Consider the following 23596-nt stretch of genomic DNA (forward strand, 5'->3'; position numbering starts at 1 on the left):
TTCTTTTTGAATGTTCTTTTAATGGGGTGGAAAAATCCGTGCTTGTGCACAGACCACAAAAGGATGCTTGTTACTTTGCATAAAAGTACTGCTGAAAAGAGAACTTAATTTCCAATATTCAAACTGGATTCTTACAAGAGAAGTCTCATTACTATCTATGGTACAAACAGGACATGGCAGGATTCAGACTATTACAGATTATTCAAATGTTAGCATGTGTTTTTATTTACAGAAACAGAACAAAAGGACTGTAATTGAAACAGATCATTTAAATGAAAACAGTATACTACTTATGCACATAGTATATTTATGTAGATACACATGTGTGCGCTTATGCACACACACAGACACAGCTTCCATGTTTTCTGGCTCCTAGTGTTACACTCAGGAACCCAGAGGGCCCCAAAAGCCTGGTGTGTACAATGCGATGTTCTGAGTATTCAGGCTCTCCAGTCCAAGTTCTCAGTTGCCATGCAAGAGGGGCCTCTGTTAAAATGGAGCAAGATCGTCAGCTGCCTCCCACAGAATTTGTCTATGTTTCATCAAATCGAGTGTATTCCTGAGAAATATCTAAGGATATTTGATGAAGATATCATTTCCATTATTGTATCTTTTTAAGAGACAGATGAAATTATTTAGATTGCTTGTTAAAAGAAACAAACACAGGAAATGAAGCTGGGTGAAAATAATTTCCTAATTTTGAGGGTGCACTAAGGGTGGAGCAATCCTTACTGAAGATAACTGAAAATGTAAACACACTGATTTCAATCAAGAGCACTCTTCATAAGAATGTTTCACTCACTAGTTGCTGTGATGGCTCCCTGTTCCTTTCAGAGGTGCGTTACCCATTCTGGAATACATGCACAAGTTCAAGTGTTGCATAATTACACAAAACAGGGCCTGTACAAGAATATCCTGTTTTGCTTCCTGTATACTCACTGGGGTGGTTCAGCTGAATCCTTGACAACCTTTAGCTCCACGAAGAAAACATCAAGACTCCTTGCTGATAGCAGTTTTTCACCTAGAGCTTCTCAGCAGTTGGGCTGTTTAGCCCCAAAGTGTAAGCAGACAATCACCCTATTGTTTACTTTCTAGTCAGGAGCATTACTGCTTTTCTTCACTGTCCACAGCCTCTGTAATCCTAGCAGTCATGTTCACTCAGCAGTAAGTCTAAATATGTGCTTCTCAGAGAAGTTTCAAATCCGTGACATAGATTAGCATCACTGTGGTTAGACACTATCTGTGACAGATTCCACAGTAGTTAACATTTTAAACTGTGGTCAACACAGAAATTATTTGATGAGGATTCATTCTATTCCCCAAATCGTGAGAAATTAACAAATTTAAGGAGCATTATTATTATAATAAAGTGAATAGGCTGTGGAGGACAATGCATCTTTCAAAAACCTTGTCAGCACTGCTTCATCTCATTACATATCACTATATCTTTAAAAAAAAAAAAAAAAAAAAAGAAGAATAAAAAAGAAAAAGGAGTGACTCAATTGTGTGATAGTGAATCCTGAAACTTCACAAACATTCAAGGAACACACATGCCACTACAAATTAACCATTAGCACCGCATGGTATTCATCCTTTCTGTCACACGCTGTGGGAAGCACGCCTTATTAGCATGGAAGCACGGAGCAATAGTATCTCAGTGTACTTAACATTCGCTTACCTTGGAAAAAAGAGCACACAATTGCAGCCTTAAACAAAAATCCAACCCCCCAAATGCTGCAGTTCTACTCCTTTCCACACTTAATCCTAGGATTTAAAAATTACAAAATTGAATCCTAAAGCCTTTTCTTCCTTGTCTTCCAGTTCACTGTTCTTTACAATGAAATGCGGCTTTTGCATTTTTAATCAGCCTTAATCATAAACAAGGCAGGCATCACAATTGCTGCTATTTCAGGGTTCCCCCTCACACACTTCTTTGGTTTTGAATTTCAATAGTACCCACAACTGGGGGTCTTCCTGGATCCCAGATGTCGAATTATATGGTCTGTCCTATTCTCATAGTGGCAATCCAGTCCCTTGTTCATTTTTCACAGGAATCTGAACAGCTATTCTGAAATTACCAATTTCCTAGTAAATTTTATTAAACTGAACTTAATTTTGCTATCTTAAGAACAATTTCTCCATAACAGTTTCACAGAAGTATCTGCTCTCTTCTCTTCTATCTCTTAGCAATATGAAGAGCCCTGTACAAACCCTTAAAAAGTATATACATTTAGCATCAGTGTTCCTGTCTGAGGTCCTGTGCAGTCTATAAAACCTTGAGAAAGGGGCCCACTTCCCATACCTATCCTACTTTCATGCTGTTTTATTTAAGAATCAAGAGTATGTTTTACAACCACTTTGCCATGTTAAAAAAGGAGAAACATAAAAGTGACTTTCAGGGGGAGGGAAGACTTATGTTTTGTTTCACTAGCTTCTTTCAGAGTAAACTTGTAAAACAAGAATATATAAATGCCAAACAATTTTGTAAAAGCTAATGTAGCAGTAAACGAGAGCCTCCCACTGACCTAAAAGCTGAAGTGGTATTTTAAACCTGTTCTGCTTTAATGTACATTTTATACATATATGAAATTTTATTTTTTCCATAAGTGTAACCCAACACTATGGAATCATACATCTCAGAATCTACTCCTACTCACTTCTTAGCTCAAACAGTAACAGGTTTGCTGGCAGAAAAGTTAATATTGTGCAACGTATTTGAACTACCAGAGCAGTTCAGATATGTAACGCAATGCATTACTAAGGCACATCACGGCCTTTGGCACCCCTGCTCATACCATTATTAACTATTCATTTTCCCATCTTATTAATGTTTGAATGGATGTAAAAATAACAAACAACGCTGCCCTAAAGGATATTAGTCATTCTAGATCCTTCTTTCTTGCTGCAATTGATAAAAGAGGAAACAGACCTGCAAGTGACCTTTGGCTTGTACACCCTCACGACAGTTTTGGTTTTGGAAAGATTACATGGGCAACTGTTATCTGGTTTTGGGAGGGATCATTTCTTCAGAGATGTTGAGGACCCCTTTGAGTTACACAGCAGCAGTTATAACTTCCTCTGCTCATACAAAAGACAAATAATTCTGTTGAGACTCAACCGTACCAGCAAATCATTGAGTTTATTCATGAATCTCAAACTATCTGTATACTCAGGCATATCTTTGTATTCATTACACTGGGACTCGATTTGCTTTTAAGTGTAGGGGTTTTATACTCATGATTTAACAAAGATGAATTCCTATCATTTTATCCAAGCTAGGAGCTGAAGTTATCTAAATTTTCCTATAAAGTTACTTGAACTTATACAAACGTCTCGGCCCCTAACTTTAGGTCTAAGTGACGTGTCTTTAAGCAATTCTATTTCCCAAGCAGTATGGTTTATTAGCATTATGGAAAGGATGAACTAAGCTTCCATTGTTCATGCTGTACCAGTTTACAGCAACATCTGCTGGATAACCTAGAGCTGTAATAACAGAAACCCTGACATACTGAAGTGACAGAACAATATGAGACATAGCTATGGGAAGGCAAGGGTTAGATAAGAGGATAAGATAAGGCTTTCACATCAAAGACTTTGCTTCGCAATGACACCTACCCTTTGCTACTGCCTTTGCCATTGATTTCATGACTTGTCCAGGTTGCCAGTTCATATAGAAGGCTCCCCAGCTTACGAGAGGTTGTATCAGAAACAAAAGTCAGATGTCATTTTTGTATGCCTTGGGTGAGATGGTAGATCCATACACTAGAAAAAACAATAGAAAAACTAGAATGATTTATTCCACAGTCATTTAATGTTTTAGCTGGTATAAAGCTTAAATTCTGCTTATAGGGTTAGTACTTCAAATTTGACAGCCAAAAATTCTCTCCTCTTTAAGGGAAAGAATGTTTTAAAACCCCACATTCACATTAGTTAGTCATTAACAAGAATATATGCTTTGATAGTCTTGTAGATGTACAACAGTCAAAGCAGTTTTATTATTTTTTATTATGGCAGGAGTATCTTTAGGGCAAAGTTTCTGGGAAAAACACTATTAAATACTTAGCCTGGACAAAACCTTCTTGCAGAGGAATTTTCAATTGCTTTTCAGCTGCACTGTGGTTTATTGTTTGCTTTAAATCAGCTCTCAGTCTAAGCTACATACCATGGTGTCTGTTAAAAAATCATTATGGTACAATTAAAAACAATGTGAAAGGTGGAATTTCCCCCTCCCCTATCTCTGTACAACTGCTGTATGCTTCCTCTGTGCCTTTCATGATTATCTGCACCAGCTCTGGTCAGGAGATACAGCTGTCATGAAACACTCAACAGATGGCAGTGGCTGGATGATGCTTCATCCATTTTTGGATGCTCTACTGACATTTGAGCTCATGCCTTCTATAAATGCTGTCATGCCCCTGACTCCTTTTAGCCAACACAAGCCTACAACGTGCAGTGACAATATTAATCTTTCCAAAGGAATAGAGATAAATTGAACTGCCCTTATGAAAAGCAATATAAAATACTTAAATTTAGTGTCCTTTAAAACTTTTAACCATTATAGATAGATATGGCTAGAAAATAGATAGACTGATAAATTGGTAGATGGATCTCCTTTCTTACTGCTGTTTCATCCTTAAGCTATTTTATTCTTATAAGGCTCTTCAGAGATTGATTTAGCTTACAAAGAGCAGCAATTTCTTTCCAGTTTTAGGAAACTGCTAGGAACTGGAGTGCTTTGAAAAGAAATTGATTAGCACAACTTCTCTAAAAAGAAAGAAAAACAGCTAAAAGATATCCAGTATCTTCGATCTTTTCAGATAGTAAATGCTGCTTAGTGTTCTATCTTAAGTTTTTAAAGCTTACTCATTGCATTTTTGATAAAGTCAAATTGGAAGCAACGGTAGCTTGTGGGATGGAAGAAAAGATTGCTTTAAAAACAAAAACACAACAGATTTGTAATATTATCATCTAATATAATTTTTTGGTATGGAGAAACTGTGACAATACCTAAATGTATCCCAGATAGGTGACTATATTTTGTGGTACCCAAGGTTCAATCCCATTCACTGTGGCTACTGATACAAAAAATGAGAGGTAAGAGACGAAGACAGAATAGGTGGTTAAATTCATGTGCTTAATCACAGGGATTACAAAAGACTTCCTGGGAATGGCTTGTATTTTGTCCTGACCAAGGAGGGCTGGTTACATTTTTCCCATACTGTTTCTAGCACATCCCATTCTAAACACGGGATGTTCAGCATAGTTGATATGTTTGATTACACAAACTTGATGATGCCCTTCATTATGAAACCTATTTTTTAGTATTATTTAAACCCCAATAGTGACAGAAGAAAAACACAAGAGGTACATCACTTTGTCAACAGTCCCTGCTGAACAGCCAGGAGATATTTAACCAAGTACTTCAGTAGCAAGCCACACCTTCTAATGTGATGAAAGAGTAACTAATGTAAGCATGGACTAATTCTTCAATCCTAAACTTAGATTAACACTGGAAGTAATAGCTGAAGGATGCCATGACAATGTGAGGGTACAGTCAGAAGTAGGACTTAGTTTTCACAGTTCGTCAGTAGATGATGTCCGGTATAAAGTTATTCAAGTGATTAATCTCTCTTAAAATAATCTTAAGAGAAGCTAATTTCCTCAAATGAGTTAATTTATCTACTAACACTGGCCATATATGGCTACCGAATAATATAACTGGCTGATGTAACTGCTTATAGATTTTAAATTAATCAAAGGACCTCCAGATCTGTCTTCTCACTGTCAGGCTTATAGATGATGACTGGAAGTAGCCCAAATTCAATCAGTTTTCATACTGTATTCCTTTGTTACCCTTCTGCTGTAAGATAGTAAGGGAAAGGAGCACTCAGTCTATACCTGAGCCTTTAAGTGATCAATAGGATCGTGGCCACTTATTTTCAACATGAACTACACAGTTTGCCTGTATGAAAGCTTCATTTATTAAACATCCCCAAATTGTACCGCTAGAGACAGCAGGCAACTAAGAAAATCTAATACTAACATTTTAACTTAGCAGTGCCTATTATTCTATTTATTCTGAGGCTGCACAGTCAGACAACATCTTTGCTAGATCAGTGGACAGTTAGAGGTAGCCAACTAATCTGCACTAATCGGTTAATAGCCTTTGGACCTCAGAGAGCAGCAGGAACATACATGGTTCAAGCTAAGCACAGCCACATATATAACCGTATGGCTGAGCATTAGAAATGAAAGACTAATGCTGATACCATATACCAGAGGGTTAATCTTCTTTCTTGCTGCTTAGAAGCCCTCTGGATCCTATTTTCGCTCTGCACCCACGCCAAGAGTGCAGACAGCAATTCCCTGGAATTTCTGCCTTTAAGACAGCATGCTTCTGATGCCTCCCTCAGTATCAAAAAATACACAATATATGCATTTATCACAGGCTCACATCCCTTAAATAGTATTTACCTCGTGTTCCAGAAAGGTATGTTCTCTGGTCATAACCTCATATTTTTTATTTTTACCATTTTGTGTATATTAGCTACTGAATGCAGTGACAAGGAGTGAAGGAAAAAAGTAGTTTTTGCAGCATTGGCTTTTGTCTTTAGAGGCTCTTTTGTACTAGTTTCAGAGCCCAGTATCTTACATCAGGAAAGAGCAGAAGACTATGGAAGTAAATATAGAAGGATTTTGAACTCCTCTTCTGTAACTTGTAAACTGAAGCTATGGAGAAGTCTGCAGTGCATCCGCGTATCTGTAAGTCTGGATAACATAACTGTTTCATGCAGCATGTCCCATCCCATCTGTTTATCCCACACTGTTCCATGGAATTATATTAATGAGTGGAACATTACTAGTGGTTATAGTTGCAATCCAAGTTCAAAACCCAGGAAGAACCTGTTACACACTTCATACAAATAACAGCATAACATTGAAAGTTTTTGTATAAATTCTAGCCATAAGTCACCTCATAATACAATTTTCCTTGTAAACAGGGTAAGTGATCCCTTTCATATGTACATGACCATGCCTCATTTCAGCATCCTTAATTTAGAGAGCAGGCATTTCATGTTTTAGTTAGCTTTTAGTATAGATGAGGATATAGAAGTCTGAGCTGAGAGCTGTATGGTAATAGTTACTTGTTATACCATTCTTGAGTTTATAACAATGCAAAATGAAGTACTGACAGCATGAACACTAGAAAAAGCAGTAGCACACTGCAAACACAAAACAGCAAAGCTGAGCAAAAAAAAAAATAAATCATGCCACAAAGATTCACAAGCCACAGTTGATCTGTTTCAGCACTGTGAGAATAAACACAATAGGGATCTTTCCAGTACTAATTTGTTCTGACATTTTATAGAAACTAATTCTTGCAGACAAATAAAGGTCTAGTTTGGAACAATTTTATTCAGGCCATCAGCATCCTTCCTGATTTGATGTGATTTTCAAATACCATATGTTTTTCCTGTTTGTGATCTTCACATCCTACATAAAGGCAGGATTCACGAGAAAAGTGAGCTATTAGGCAGCTATGATTTAAACAGATTTTTATGCAGGACAATCATGTAAAAAGAAAAAAGATGAACAAGAACAGAATTAGCAACTTCAACATATTTGATTAGATACAGGTCTATTGAAACATTGCACAGTTGTTGGAAATTTTAACAAAACACTGTATCATCAGTTCTTCAGCTGGGTATATGCTGATCATCAGTCACGCACTGGCTGAAACCCTAAAAATGCTATTTGAGGTTTTTTGTATGGCTTGAGCACTGGCCCTTCTGTCAGTATTTCACTGCATTATTGTAAAGAGCAACTCTTTGCATGTGAGGAGACACTGGTGGTTTAGGCAGGCCAACACACCACAGTGCTTTTACTCAGCTGATATTTAATGATTTACCATTTAATGCAGTTCATCTTTCATAACCCGAGTTCAAACAGAAGCAGGTGCTATTAGGGATGCAACAGTATTGAACTTCCAACTAAAGGCATAGGAAAGCTTCTTTTATAGCTCTAGCTACTGGACCCATCTGGCTCTTCACTTAAGTACTGCAAATGAAGAAGAGAAACACTTTGCTTCCCATCAGCGAGGTTCTGAACAGAATGCATAATTATTCCAAATAAAGACTTCCCAGTCAAAACTAGCTGCATCAACACTATGTTCACAAACTCTGGTGGATGAAAACAATTTAGCCTATCTTCTTATCTAAAGAACTCTAATGAAATTGGGATCACACGAAAATAAATCATAAATACTTGAAATATTTTTTTTATACCAACATGTCCCCAAATCTGATTATGAGACTTTGGGCCAGTGTTTCTAAAACAGTTTATTATTGAAATGAAAAATGAATTTTTTGATTCACTTACATTTTGAAACAGGAAAAGGGAGATAAAGGCAGAGTTTGTAGGCTTGTAGGACATAACAGAAGCTGATGCATGGTCTCTGTCTAGTAGGAGACTCACTGAGACAGGAGGCTTTTTGTTCCCCCACAACTCCAGCTCCAACTGCAGGGTAGTTACTGTAAAGTAGTATTCTCCTTATCTTTTAAGGTTTTGTAGTCCTGAAGAGATCCTTAAAAATATCACTTCATTTCTATGTGCTGTTATCCCTTAAAAGCTAAACAGAATAACCACATACAAACTCTCTATCAATTTTATATTTCCAGAAATAGATTATACAAAACGTTGGCCATTTTCCTTGCATTTTGTAAGTATGTCCCTGCCCTGTTTTTTTCTTTTAAACTTCATCCTTCATGCACATATACACATGAACAACTAGGGGCCAGAAGCTGGATCCTTCAGAAGTTCATGCTATGTTTATAGGAATCTTTGGGTTGCCATCTCATTGTTTTCTTTCAGACTGATAAAAACCCAAATAATCCACTTAGTGCCACTTAGCAACTGGCATTAACAACGAAAAGCCGAGGAAGTAGGTTTACAAAATTGTTCTAGCCAGAGTCCCTCTGGTTGCTTCCAAAAGGTAGAACTGTATTTATGAAATACTTCTTTGCTTTTGTGTGTGAGTAGTGGTTTCAAATGGATAGTTGTGGTGCAAGAGGCACTTACGTTTGCTAGTGTTTGTAAACAACGACTGCAGAAGAAAACAGACCCTCTTCTCCTTTCTGCTGTTGCTTGGCATCCTAAGGATTTTACATAGCCAATTCTACCATGAAAGATGTGCTAAAGAACAGTTTAAGTTCTGTTTTAATTAACCTTGTTCAAAAGTATGGCTTTTAAAATCTGTTCAGGTGTTCCCTAGCTTAGAGTACCTCAAGTGTGGAAGTATTTGCAGGTTAGACAGCACAGCTCCATAGATGCCAGAAGTATTTTCTTGCACATGGCAGCCAGCAGTGAGCCCACCCATGAATTTGGGAGTTTTCAAGGCTTCTAGTCAAGGCAATCCATGAAGTTCCTTCAGAAGAAGCTGAAGCAACCTGATAACCTAAGGATTTCTAAATTTTCCTTATTGACAACGACTGAGCTCTGAATCCCCCAATCTTGATGCAAGAAAATGTCTTTCCAGTACACACCCAACACTTTTGTCCAGAGCAACTTTGGTAACTCTGGTGGCTGCTTTTCTTACAAGAATTTTGGTATCTTACAAGTTTTGCTAGCCATTAAGTGATATGAGCATTTTGGAAGTAGGTACTTCCCAGCTTCACAAGTGGGCAGGCTTAGCAGATTTATCTGTGACAAGTTAGCTGAGACAGCAAAAACGACACTTGCTCTAACCTCTCAAGGTTCATACCTCTGACAGCAATTCAAAGAAGAGAACTTAATATCTCATTTAGGGAGTGAAATAACTGAAACTATTGGATAAGAGCAGAAGAAAATTGCCACAGGTATGGAAATAGTTTTGCTTCTAAGTAAGGGGCTTAAATGCTTAATTCCAGCAGACGAATCAAGGTTGCAAAATCCTATCTGTAAGAAAATCACCCAAGACCTGGATTGCCTGTTGCAAGCTAGGACACAAACATGTCCCTATCATATGTGTCAGCTGTGAGAGCATCTAGGCGCTCACTAGTCACGTGATGTGACACAAATACCAACTGCTACCCTGTGACCAGAATCACATACATGTATATCACTTAGCAGGATCTCCTCCTATGTACATTTTGTTCATGGAAGTATGCATTCATTTTTGCAATAGCATCAGATCCTACACAATATTGGAGCGGGGTGTGGGAAGCACATGCCACAGTGGCACAGGCTATCAGCCCAGCCTAGTTTTTCCCCTTTCTTTCCTGTGAATCCTCAAAGAATAGACCAGGAGGATCTGGCAGGCAAGGCAGCCTACAGTGCATAGGCTTGATCTATCTGTGACAGAGCAAATTATCTCTTAGCATGCCCAAATTCCTCTTCAGACACCTTCTCATTTGCCAATGTATTTGCTGTGTTGATTAAACAGTTCTGTAGCTGTAACAGAGCCACTGCCCACTTCACAGCCCTGCTACACTGACGCCCATATGTGGGCAGACAGAAACCCATCATTCCTTACTGCACTCTCAAGTCTTCCTCACTTTTCACTAACATGAGAATATTTGTTGAACCTTTTAATAGTCTTACACTGCATTGTATTTTTACCAGATCTGTCAGTTTTAACATCATCCAAGTTTCATTTTCTGCCTTTGCTTGAAGTTCTTAGGTCCTGTAATTCTTCTGACGATAGTAATATTCATGAAAATTTCCAATACATATATATTAATCACTTCATAGACTGTGGTACTATTCTTTCCTCTGGAGAGCAGAATGAAATCCATGACTAGAAATCAACCATAGATCCTTGTAAAACCTTTCTAGAGACTTCACCAAACTGAATTCTTCACCCAGATTTCAAAACACACTGAAGCTTTACTAAGTAATATACATGTTAGAGACTGTTCTGTGAAATATTTTTGATTTTTTGTAGAACACCAACTCGGAAAATTCCCCAACACTAATGCAAGCACATTAGTAAACATACATAGTAGGATTTTATAAAGAATTACATGTAAGTCTAGATAGTTTTTTTTTTTTCCTTTACCATTCTAAACATGTTATAATCATGATTTTGTCCACTGCTTCACTACTTGTTCCTTTGTTTTTCTAGTTAGATATTAAGTTGTCATAGGCGATAGAATCACTTGACAACTAGTATGTTTTCCATTTTATAGAAGAAAAAAACAAGTCCTAAAAAAGTCAGCTCAGTAATGTTTTCATACATCAATGCCCAAACATCATATTATCTCAACATTTGTACATGCTAAGGTTCCTTCCAAACTAAATATCTTATATGCTAAGTTTCTGCAAGCATTTTAATTAAAAGAGAATTGTATTAATTTTTATAGATTTACCAAAGAAAAGTAAAACCAGATTCAACTGTGTTTAACATTTCAATGTTTGAGTTGCACACCTTCACCCTAGCCCCCCATATTAATTTACTTTGCCAAGTATTAACTACTGCAAGTTTCTGGTACCTCTTAAGGAAGAAATGACTCAACAGAAAGATTTTTTTTTTTTTTTTTTGAATTAGAAGGGGAAGTAACAGTATTAAGGTTTTTGGCAGTACCATCTCTTAAGGTCAGCTATTTGGATTTCAATCTAAAATAGAATGTGGCCTGTGATAAAAAAAATAAAAAAATCATACATCTCATTTGAGATCAGAGGATCTCAGTTCTGCTATTATCTTCTCGAAACATTAGAAACAACCCGTGGCCTCCAAAAGAAATCTACAGACATTGGAGAAGGCTATCATAATTAAAATTGACTGTGGGAAAAGGAAAAACTTTTTGTCTTTAATTACACATGTACTTATGCAAAGTGTTTACAGGCTGACCAGAAGCCATACTTGTCTGTTTCTTATCAGATTGTTTCTAAGGAAGAAGCTAGAAATATTTGTTTGGCAACTACTTATTTTGTAATGAGGTCAGCATGTTCACTTCATTTGTTTTTCTCCAAGCAACACTTAGTCCCACACCTTCAGCTAAAGGACAAAGACTATTATTGCACTGTATTAGCAAGAAGTTTATGAAAATATGGAACAGAGGTTGCTTAATAATAATAATAATAGAACAATGAACAAAAGCATTGGACAATGTTGAAAGCTAAAGGGCTTTTAGATAATGTTAAATATTTGTTTACAGAAAAGAAATATTCTGTAAATATGCATAAAATACTTGGCATAGCTGTATTTGGATTAATTTATATTTTACCTTCCACTTCTCATATGCTATGTACAGTAGAGAAAACTTAGTATTGTTTGATGACTTTTAAGACCACGGTAACTTGGGAAGACTGGTTCATGAATGCATCTCTGTTTCATGCACACAGACTCTCATTATCAAGAACTCAGGGTGGCATCCTTCCTCAGTGGTGGAAGGACTGTAGCTTTCTTGCCATGTGCGTTCTGGATGAGCAATGTCATTTGCTTAGAGGAAATTTAACCCAACAAATTTCATCTCTAGCTGGCAAGATGTTACCTTGGAGATACCACAATGGGATAAATGCATTATTGGTCAGTAGTGACTGGATAAAAGCAATACCGTCAATATTTTCTTTCAGATGTAATATAAATGGGAGAACATGGAAACCAAAACCAACTCAAAAGACTTTCCTTTCCTTAAACATCAGGTGTCAACCTCAAGATGACGATAATAGGAACTACTTTCTATTTGTAATTGGGTAACAGTGATAGCCCTTCCCTTATTTAATATCCTTTCATCTTTTTAGATAATGTGCTTTACAGGCTTTAGATGGAGATTACTCCTTCACATCCATCTACCAATGACATGCATTCAGCCTCTGGGATGCCAGTGAAGAGTGCCAGCAGCACCACATAGCAAGTTCCAGAAGAGGAAGTAGAAAAGAATTAATCCCGCTGAGACTACAGGGGAACAGCAGAAAGGACAACATAATGACCCAGAATGGAATGTGGCCAAGATACCAGGCTTAACAATCATGCAAGGAGCTGGGCAACTGTTAGTTTAGTTTCGTGTCTCATCAGCCATGGTAAACCCAGCCAAAACAACACTGCTGAGACCTATGCTGATGAACTGATTTAGTACTACTCTTGCCTGTAATAGACAAGAGGTGTCATATTAATTTGCCAACACCCAAACTGCAACACCCAAGTCTCCATTGTTCTCCTTTCCAAGCCATGCACGGTTTACTTAATAGAGTATGACAAAGTTGTAAGGCAGTATGGCTAAAGAGACAGGCATTTGAGAGGATAATAACCTGTCAGCAGTGTTGTGGCAAAAGGAATTTACATGAAGATTAATCAATGTTTACAGCTCTTCTCATTTGTGAGAACAAACTGCTTTTCCTACCTGCCACCAGTTCTATGATATTATTTTTTTCTTTAGCTGAGAGATGGGAATATTGTGCTGTATATTCCGTAAGCCTCAGTTTTAACAGGTATAAATATATAGCTATTCTTTGGTGGGGAACCGATGTTTAATAGGTGCTTAATGCATCATTTACACATTGCTTGAAGGTACTTGCGTGTTATAGGTACAGTAGCTACCTAGTTAAAAAAAATAGAAAAGCACACACTAGTAATTTGCCTCTGTGAGCTACCACAGCTGTCATGATTCATGGTGATTTGAGAATTAAGTAATCTTTTCTTTCAGAGTTTCTATAATTTAAGAAAGGAAGCGAGTGGCTTTTTAAGATGCAGCACACAATTAGAGGTGATGTGGCAGAATACACAGTAAGATCTGTACAAAGTATGATTTGAGGAACTTCTTAATAACCTGAGAACTGGAACACAACTTAAAATCAACTTATTGATTTCTACATCATATTTACAAGAGCTAGTGTGATGAAATATGAATTATAGCTTCCTATGCCAGTGTATGCCTTGAGCCGCAATGGGATCCATCCTAATGAGAACAAGTGGGTCAACACTGCTAGCTTCAGTCATTTCCCACTAAGGATGATAGCTTTATATTCTATGCCTGCCTAATGGAGGTAGCTCCCAATTAAACAAGTGTCTCAGTCTTTCCTGGCCACAACAGCCAGGTTAAACTGACCTTCCCCATCATCCTGGCAATAGGGACCTTAAAGCTCTCTTCCCCTTCTCTCCTACCACCATGAGGGAGACTGCCTCAGGAGCCCTGCACCAAATACCAGACGTAGGGTGGAGCAAATTCAGAATAGCTCAATTACAGATAAAGTTGCTCTAGATCTTCCAACTTTCATTAAGACAGGAATCTCTCTTAGCACCAGCCAGCATGAAAAGGGACTGATTTGGCATGGATTTAATAGGTGAGATTTGCGAGTTGGCAATTTCTGTTTTCTTCTCTGCCCCATGGGGCTTGCAGTGCCTGGTGAGGAAGGTGGTTTCCCTGTGCCTCTGGGGAATGCTGCTGCCTGCAAGCCTCACCCGGCTGCTTCTATGAAGAGCAGCCCCTTTACCCGCCTTTCCCCATGATAAACTCCACCACGAATGCAGAGTCAGTGCAAAACAATGGCAAGTGACGGTGACTGAACTGTATAAACATGTTGACAACTGATTAAGCAAAAATAAAACAAGACTCAAAATAGCACTTCTGCATAATTCCTGATTTGCATAACCAAAAGGGTGGCAAGACTCCAGCCACCGTTCATTTCCTGCAGCAGTGAGAATAATTCTGTTCGGAGTGCGCCTTTGCCGATGGGAATTTCAAGACTCTGCAGGACACAGGAGAGCCTTGGCAGCCTCTCGTGATCGCAGCCAGCTGCCAAGGCAGCAAAGCCTCCCGCCACGGTCAGCGAGGGGCAGAAGGGCTTTGTTGAAGCTGCTCCTCAGCAGATTCACAGGAGCACAAGCAGGCAAAAGGCCACAACAACAGGCAGCGGAGACACCACATATTACAGACCTGAACAGGAGACAAACTGCAGTGCACCAACTGCGGTCAGCACTTCATCTATGAAATTACCTCAGCTAAAGGAAGGAGGCATCCCAAGGTATAATAAAGCAAAAACTGATGTCTCTTGCTAGACAGAACTCAGTGAACCACTAACCTTGAGCAGAAAGGTTATTGAGATTATCTAATACTATACCGTGGTCTTGAAAGCTTTTCTAAATTTTGGGCAATTAATTGCCAGCTCTGCTCTGACAAAAACTAAAGAAAAACAAAAATACAACCAGCCTGAGAAGTATTTAATCATTTACCTTCAGCACATATGGGGTTTGGGCTGTGCTTCTCTGCAGTCCTCAGCATCTCCTGCACTGTTTAGTAAAACCTTATCTACACATTCTTAACTGCCCACAAGGAGAGTTTGCCTTATTAAGGGTTTGGCTCTGGCAACTTTTTTTTTTTTTTTTTTAACTTTACAGTTTCCAAATAATCCAACATGGAAAATTAATGTTCCTTTAAATTAACATATTCCAGTGGGTTAATTTACTGAGTCGTCAACGTCCTTGCACCCAGATAATAGCAAACCAACACCAGCAAGGCAAATACGGTGACATTACTATGGTTGGAATAGACTTCTGCTGTGAAGCTGGGAGCATTGCAGGCTGCTTACAAACACTTAGGTTGCATCTCTGCAGAGTTTTTAGTCTGATGCTTATTTGAAAGCAGAATTTTAACTCTGCTTACACATCAGCCCAACTAAGCTCAATTGAAATATGACCATTTTAAAGGGGTGTGGATGCACACACCGTTCAGCTTCATTAAAGCTGCTTGTAACTGTTTAGGAAAACTGGGTTCAGTAGAAAACTATTGTTAAACTGGTGTCCCTCTTTCCTGTAAGATAGCTAGGAAATGTTCCTGCTAATACTGTAGTACATATCAGTCCCACAAAAATATATAAATAAAAAAGCCTAGATCAGGCCAGTTCTTGCAATTTCCACTATGACATCTTCAGCAGAAGAGTTCTGCGAAGTCATGACAACCTGTCTTGTCTGTACTCTCTGCTCATTAATCCAGTTCTCCTGGACCATAAATGAAGGATTTAAAAATATTCCTGTGTTCAGACAGGGCCTATGTTTTGTGCAGATTTTCAAGACCTTATGTGACCAAAAGGGAGCTAGGTTGCATTTCCTTCTTCAGCCAGAAGCAATCTGGAAGACTTTTCATATAATTTTCTGAAAGCTGACATGAGACAGTCTTGAAATTTCCCCCTACCCAGTGCCTACTGCACTGAAGTCAGATACGGCAGCAGACAGTATCAGGCCTTTTGGTACCAACAGCTTTGCTACCAGGTTTCTGCATTTTTAGGATTCCTTCTAAAGATATCCTCTAAAGGACCAAGTAAATGCTGTTCAAAGTGGTAATGTTTGTTGACCCTTCTTTTCTATCTGTAGTGGTTTATGTTCTCCTTCATTTTCTGTTTCCCTCTTTACATACTCCTCTAACTTGCACCCATCTCCCTATACCCTTACCACAAGGGGCTGTTTATCCCTACTCCTTATGAAGTAAGCTCTACAAAACCAACTCTGCATTTGTACAGCTAAATATTTCCTGCCTCTCCTTTTCAACAGAGTGCTTAGCACTGGTTGTGCTGCATCTTCCCTGACTAGCTGATACTTTCACCTTTATTCTGTGCCCCTGGTACTTTCCAGATTTCCCTTGGCTATTACTAATTTGTGAACAGGGATCAACCAGGACAGCGTATCTGCTGCTGGTTACCCAACATCAGCTGTCACATGAGAAAAGTGTGGGCTTTTGTAGAGATTGGAAACAGATATGCCTATGATTTGTGAGCATCTGCACATCAACACCCCATGTTCCTCAAGGTCAGCATGATTCTCGCCACGTGCAAGGAAGGGGTCTAACAGCATTGGTGCTTGTGTGCCCACTGTCTTCTCCTCAGAGGCCTATCCTTTGTGGTGGTAGGAACAACAGCAAGTTTTCAAAATAAGTTTTCCCCGGGTTTGCTAAAAACAAAACAAAAACAAAACAAACAAACAAAAAAAACAACAAACAAACAAACAACAACAAAAAAGAGAACTCTCAAAATGGAGTACAGAAAATGAAGAGATGGAGGGAGGGTGAAGTTAATGGCTGATGGAGGTCCTTGTGATTTCTTGTACCCTAATTGTAGAAGTTCCACAGCCTCCAGAAGAGGCCTTTGCCTTTCTTTAGTGAACTAGCATCAACTCTTAGTCCAGCTGAGAAAATGAATATCAGAACCTCTGAAGTTATTCAAATAAACCTATGAGATAATGATAGTGATGACTTACAGCTGTGGTAATGAAGGTGTTTCCATGACTCATGAAATATATACAAGAGTTCTTGTTTAAAAATTGGCACATATGACCTGTATTTCCAATGGGAGAGAGACAAGAACTAAAAGAATTGAGGAAAATTATTTAAGCTCGGGTTTCAGGAGAGCTCCACCAAGTGCTTTTATGAGTGGCCTGTCAGTTTCTGAAGGATGGCCACTAACAATGGAAGGACAGCTTGGAATAAGAGATAAGGTAAACAAAAGTTGTATTTACATTGTAAATGCGTGTGCATGTGCACATCAGCGTCTGTAGTACATTCACATGCATTCACGTACAAAATTAAAGCAACAAAGCCCTATAGTTAGCACACCTATCTAGTGAATATTCTTCCCCCTGGATTTCTTAGGTGTGTGCACATTCTCAGATCTGATTACCTATGCTACACTTTGGATTTTACATGTAATTAGCATAACATCTTCAGAGCCTTTCTTATCTCTATTATCCAAATGTAGGAAGCTGGCAGCAGACCTCTAGGAGCTAAATAAGTGTGACCAATATTTATATTGAAAAGATTGCCATACTTTTAAAAAGCAGAATTATTAAAAGAAGTCTAAATTAATGGTCCTCCAAGGAAAAAATCGAAAGCCAGGATAATGTTTATTGTTAAGCAAAGTGAACATCTAATTTGGACTAGAAGTTTGCTATTTCTTTATTTCTGAAAAAAATATCAGAGGTTAGATGAAAAACAAAAACACTCAATCACTTGCCAAGAAATACCCCTTCTACCATAGAGACACTAACTTATTTTCTGTTTACACATCTACAAACACTTATTCTGCTGTTGGATCTAACTTTGGCAGAAGAAGATACACGTATGTGATCCACAATATAATTTGTTGTGGCTTGACATATCACATAGATGAATACTTTGATCTGCATTAGCTAACCCTGGAACACATTATTGAAAGTTACTGCTGACTTTGATATTCTGCCTTTATATCTTCACCAAAGCTAGCACTGGCTTGAAGCTATTCATAGAATGCCCTTGGATAATGTGATAGATTGTACATGAATTCAGCCTATACTCATTTTGGAGGCTGTAATGACAAAAGAAGACTATCCAGATCCTGGACTAATAATGGCTTTTTTTTTTTTTTATTAAAGAAAACTGGTATCCAGTGTTCATTTTCTTGCTGCTAAAATAGCCATGGAATAAATCACACAAAGCTGCAGCCTGGTTGTATCTGTAGCAGTATGCATTTACTGACCAGGGCCAGAAATCTGAATCCAGATACACTCTGGTCTCATTAGTTAAACTCTCAATAAAGCAAGATGCAACTACAATTTTGTTGATAACTTTAGCAATATAGTATCATTATTAGCAAAACGGCCTAGTCTTAGCCTAAATAGAAACTGAAGATCAAGATCCCAGTACGTTACTTTCCATAGGTGTTAATGCCAATACAAAGACTCCTAACCATCTCTGAGCGACGCCTTTTAAGAGAGGCAGTCCAGTGAGAATGAAGGGAGGGAGCCTCTCGGAGACACACATATAAAAGACAGAGCTTACAAAAAGCTGCTTGTGTTTTCCCAGTGCAGAGCCGCACTAGTCCACTTAGATTTAGAGCAGCTCTTGAGGAGCTTAAAAAGAAGCTTCCCACCCCTCTGTGGCCAGGGCATCACTACAAACATCCATCGTACCATCAATCCTGGACTCAGATAATGGACAGTTCAGCTTTTGTCTGACTCCAACATTGCTTTACACAGGGAATACCAGAAGCGGTTTTGTCCACAGAGTAACTTTTATAAAGATAGGAAGAAATAAAACAGCCAGATCAGCAAAGTCTCTCTCTCTGCTTATAAGAACGATTGAACATATAAGAATTTTGATGGAGTGCATCTATCAGAATATTAATCATATGCAAAATTAAATCAAGCCCAATAACTTCACAAAAAAACAAACAAACAAAAAAATGATTCCTTTTATCTGTAGGGCAAACAGGACAAGTCTTAAAAATGCTATTTGGTGAGACCATAACCTCCCAATCCATCCAGAACAAATACATTCACAACAGACAGTGAAAGAGATAGAAAATACATGGTCTTTTTCTTCCAGATGTCTCAGAAGAAAATAATGAGGCACAGGAAGACAGATTTATGTTGTTTCACAAAAACAGTGTTCTCTTTCTGTCTCTCTTAAATTTCCTTTACTTCTAAGAACAAGAAAAAAGTCACTGAAGATGAGGCAAAAGCCTGCTCACCAGACACACAGTATTAATCAATGAACTGGGCACAGAACTGGATTTCAAGGAACCTACTTTTACTCCTGCCATTTGTGCTACTTATTCCACCTCTCTGTGCCTCAGGTTCCTTGACTATAAAGTAGGATTAAGTCTTAAAAAGCCATTTAATATCCAGGGAATGTAAAGTGCTATCATATTAATAAGTAGAGAAAAGTCAGCAAGTTTTGACCTTTTAATACAAGTCTTAATACAAGAAGAAAGGGAAAAGACAATTGTCTATTTATTTGAGACTGACTACCTTGTACCTTTACCATCACAATAAAAATACAGAAGCAAAACCTGCCTTTGATACATGTATGGTATTACAATCCCTTGTTGCTGATAGTATTTTTTAATGTTAAGAGCCTGTTGGCTAACTTATGTTTCCTCTGGGTATGTTCCCATATTCTTCTCCTCTTTAGGAGGCAGGCTCTTGTTGCTGCTCAGATATGTATCCCACATCTTGTAATCATTAATGTACTCAGGGGAAAAGGAGGGGGCAAGAGGACGTTGTTTCAAAGTATGTTTCTGCCCAATTCATTTTGGCTTAATTTGCAGACCAAAGCAGAGCTCTATCGAAGCACGTCCTTCCTCAGTCATTCATCATGCTGCCCCTTCCCCCTCCCCACTACTGAGCAGAGATATTAAGCAGCCATAATGCAGTTTTGAATAGGTTAGAATTATTTCTGTTCATTCTTATCTTAATTTTGTTATTTTGGAAAACTTTCTTAATTCGTTTAAGTGTCAGTGAGTTGACAACATGAAGGAAACAGCAGAATTAGATTGCTGCTTTGTACAGCAAGTTCAGAGAATAAGAGAATAAGCCACTGTAGTCCTCAAAGAGAAGGCAAGAATCTAACTCAAAGCTTCCCCAAAATGGAAGGGATGGTGAGGGAGGAAGGCAGTAAGGAATAAGGAAAAAAAAAGTTGCCATCCCTAGAATGACAGGATAGGATCACTGCCAGACAGTCCAGCCCTGGTAAGGGTAACGGCCACAGCAGCTGTTTTCCCACACCCCAGACAACATTTTCAGTGACAAGTCTGGTTTTCAAGGGCTCTGGTACCGATAAAATAGCAGCAAGGCCTTGGCTAATTTTGCTTGCCTCTGGCCTTAAGCAAGCACCTTCTTTGACTTCCTGCCTCTGGCCCTAGGAGTAACAACATTAGGGAGGGCTGGGAAAGTGGCTGGTTGCAATTTTGAAGGCTGGCGCTGAAATGCACAAAGGGAAAGCTTCAGAGAAGTGCAGGGTCACCAGAAATGGGCCACTAACCCACCAGACCTTTTGGTCTCTCATGTACTGTGGAGTTATGAATTAAAGGCACTTATGCAACAACTGTATTAACACCCCTTCTTTCCCCCTCCCCCCACCCCCCAATTTGTCCTTGGAAGTAGCTGCATCCCTCTCATTAGGGAAAAAGACTGCCTAGCAGTGAGCTTGAAAATATCAGGGAAATTACACCTAAAGACACCCCCTGCCCCAACACAATGCAAAAGCGATGCACTATAAAGGTCTAGTATTAAAGTTCTTGTTGAAATGGGCCTCTGCGCTCTTGTTTGCTAATAAATAGGCTTGTTTTTCTTTCTGTTGTATTATGTGTTTACCCCAGTAACATGAAATGTAATCAATAAATAAACCAGAGGGAAAAATTACAGTCCTTTAAATTAAACCAGAAAGATTTTACTGATTGCTTATACACTGTGCACTGCGTCACAGGAAACAGGCAGCTACTTTCAGAGCATGACTACTCTGAATATGTAGTTATTAAAACTGATTTTATTTCCCTGTGCGTTTCACTACCTGAGTAAGTTTTCGGATGACTGACAATCAATTCTTGCATCTTACCCCAGCAGGTTTTTAGAAACTAATGGCATGCTTCCCATAAAATGTCTTAAATGTTTCCCCATAAGAAAGACCTAATGTTTCTGATAAAAATCATAGCAATTATAAAGACAACAGGTTTGCATTTCTCCAAATATGATCTGAACTCTGGATAATTTAAGGAATCTCCCACACTATTTCTGTGTTCACAGCTTTTGCCAAATCATTGCTGTACAGAAACTTGCTAGCGTTGGACTGTACCACTTCCAAACCCAGAGCAAAACAAAGCAATAGCACGGTAGAATTGCATTACTGCCCATTTTTGCTACTCTCAATAAAAAACACTAGCTGGCACTGTCTAGTACTACTATTGCAGCTTACAGACAGCTGCCCAACCCCCTTTCCCTTTTTCTTCCTGCTGTTATGCTACACCTATCTGTACATCATCAAGTGTTTTTGGACTTGCAATAAGATTTGTGCCAGACTATGTTTCTTGGCTTTAACAGTTAGCTTCCTTTCCAGAATATACAGGCTGCTTTACACATATTTTTAATACTGACATCATGAGAACACATCTCTATTATGTTTAAATTTGGGTGCTAACCTGATTTTTCTTCTTCCACATGTAGGTGATGTGAGGCTAAGAAAGCAAATTAAGAAGCTGTTACCTGCTTGAACCCTTTCCCCCTGCCCTTTATTATCACAGGGAAAGTGGTAATCATCCAAAACAGCAGGCAGCCTCCAGCCAGGATAGGTTTTCCAGAAATCTGGATTTTCACATGTTTGCGTCATATCCCTAATGCAATCATTTTGCCTTTACATTTTATTACATCACTAAAATACTACCAGGCACAAAAGGAGCCCCCCAACTTTTCTTGTCTCAGTTGGCCATGCTAATAAACAAGAGTTTAGAAATAACCATTAACAGTTGTAAGTTCTTGCTGAGATCTGTCTCATCAGGACTAAATAACAGATACGTCCACATGTCAAACAAGCAAGGCATAGGGTGGTCCCTATTAATCGGATCACATTTAAAACTCCCTATGAACTTCTCACTGTATGAAAGATTCTCAAAAATGGTAGGAAATAAGCAGTGCCTTGTATAAATCCACATTCTACTGAGTGAATCCAGATGAGGACTCGAACATTCAAACACAAGATCCTGGTGTTCTCAATGAGCCATACGGGAAGGTTTATTTAGTTTATTTTCTATTCAATGCTCTCAACACAGCCTATTTCTGATGATCCCACTACATTCGCCTAGGCTGGTAAACTGGAATTGGATTTAGTTCCTAGAATGGGGCTTTTATATATCACATATTGCAATCTGAAGATCCCAACCTGTGTATTCCTCAGACCCCATGACTTATGGCATCAAGCCAGGATCAGCCAGCAGAAGACCAAACTTCCACTTGGGAGAGAAGACATGGAATCAGAATTCAATAATAGGAGGAGCTATTATTCTTACTTTCTGTTGCAGAACTACTCCTTGAATGTGAAAAATATAAGTGGTTAACTGTTCATAGGTAAACAAAACTATTTCCAACACTGTGATTTGAAAATATGACATGGTAGCAAAAATGGTTTAAATTTTCTGTCATCCTTTTATTAACCTTTTCCAGCTTTCAGTTATAAGAAAATTGTCAAAAATCTAGATCAGTTTTCAAATTCAATTCGCATATGCTGGTACTGGTAAAGCTGCGGGGGCAAACTGCAGGGGCATAAACAGACAGACAGCACAAAACAGCTAAAAACTGTTTAGGCTAGTATTGACTCCAAAGATTTCATATGAAACGACAGCCTTTATTTAACTTCTTATCCTGGCTTTAATCTGAACCAGCCACCCTTCTTGTGTCTGCAAAATTACTCAGGAAATGTCTAAGATTAAATTTACTCCCACAGAATTCTCCAATTCTCTAGTTCTCTTTAGGACAGAACATCTGTAAGAATAGCCCTTTTGACAGTGCCTTTACATTTCTCTCTATAGTAAATTGTGGCAATGAGAGGCATCAGGAGCATATGAAAACAAAGACTTAAAAGGAAGCAAGTTCTTCCCATATATAATTAAGAATTAAAAACTGGGTTATAACTTTAAATAATCCTGCTCTGCCCTCCATTGGTACTCAGGATTTTCCTTCTATATGCACCACGTTGCTTGTTGAATATCAGCTTCCTCAAATTTGGCGAAGAACTGCCATAATTCACCAATTCGTTCTCATGAATTTATAGGGAGGAAGAGAATTTCATATCAAAGTATGATATAAATATTAATGCCAAATATCAGTATTACAATTATATTGTTTGAAGACTGATATTATGTTCTGTTTTACGTAACTTTATGGTGG

The 23596-nt window shown here is 38.4% G+C and overlaps 1 protein-coding gene across 2 annotated transcripts in view; it reads right to left on the bottom strand.

The window, feature by feature from the left end:
- ADGRL2 (adhesion G protein-coupled receptor L2) overlaps positions 1-23596 on the bottom strand; it is a 391077-nt gene that overhangs the window by 328818 nt on the left and 38663 nt on the right. The window contains exon 2 of one of the 2 annotated variants that reach the window (XM_072041981.1): positions 3616-3762. The exons of the other annotated variant lie outside the window; for it this stretch is intronic. The gene's annotated coding sequence lies outside the window, so the exon portion shown is untranslated. The remainder of the gene's footprint in view (positions 1-3615; positions 3763-23596) is intronic. 2 annotated transcript variants of the gene reach the window in all.

The sequence above is a fragment of the Anas platyrhynchos genome, chromosome 8 (genome assembly GCF_047663525.1).
Source record: "Anas platyrhynchos isolate ZD024472 breed Pekin duck chromosome 8, IASCAAS_PekinDuck_T2T, whole genome shotgun sequence".
Classification (NCBI taxonomy): Eukaryota; Metazoa; Chordata; class Aves; order Anseriformes; family Anatidae; genus Anas; species Anas platyrhynchos.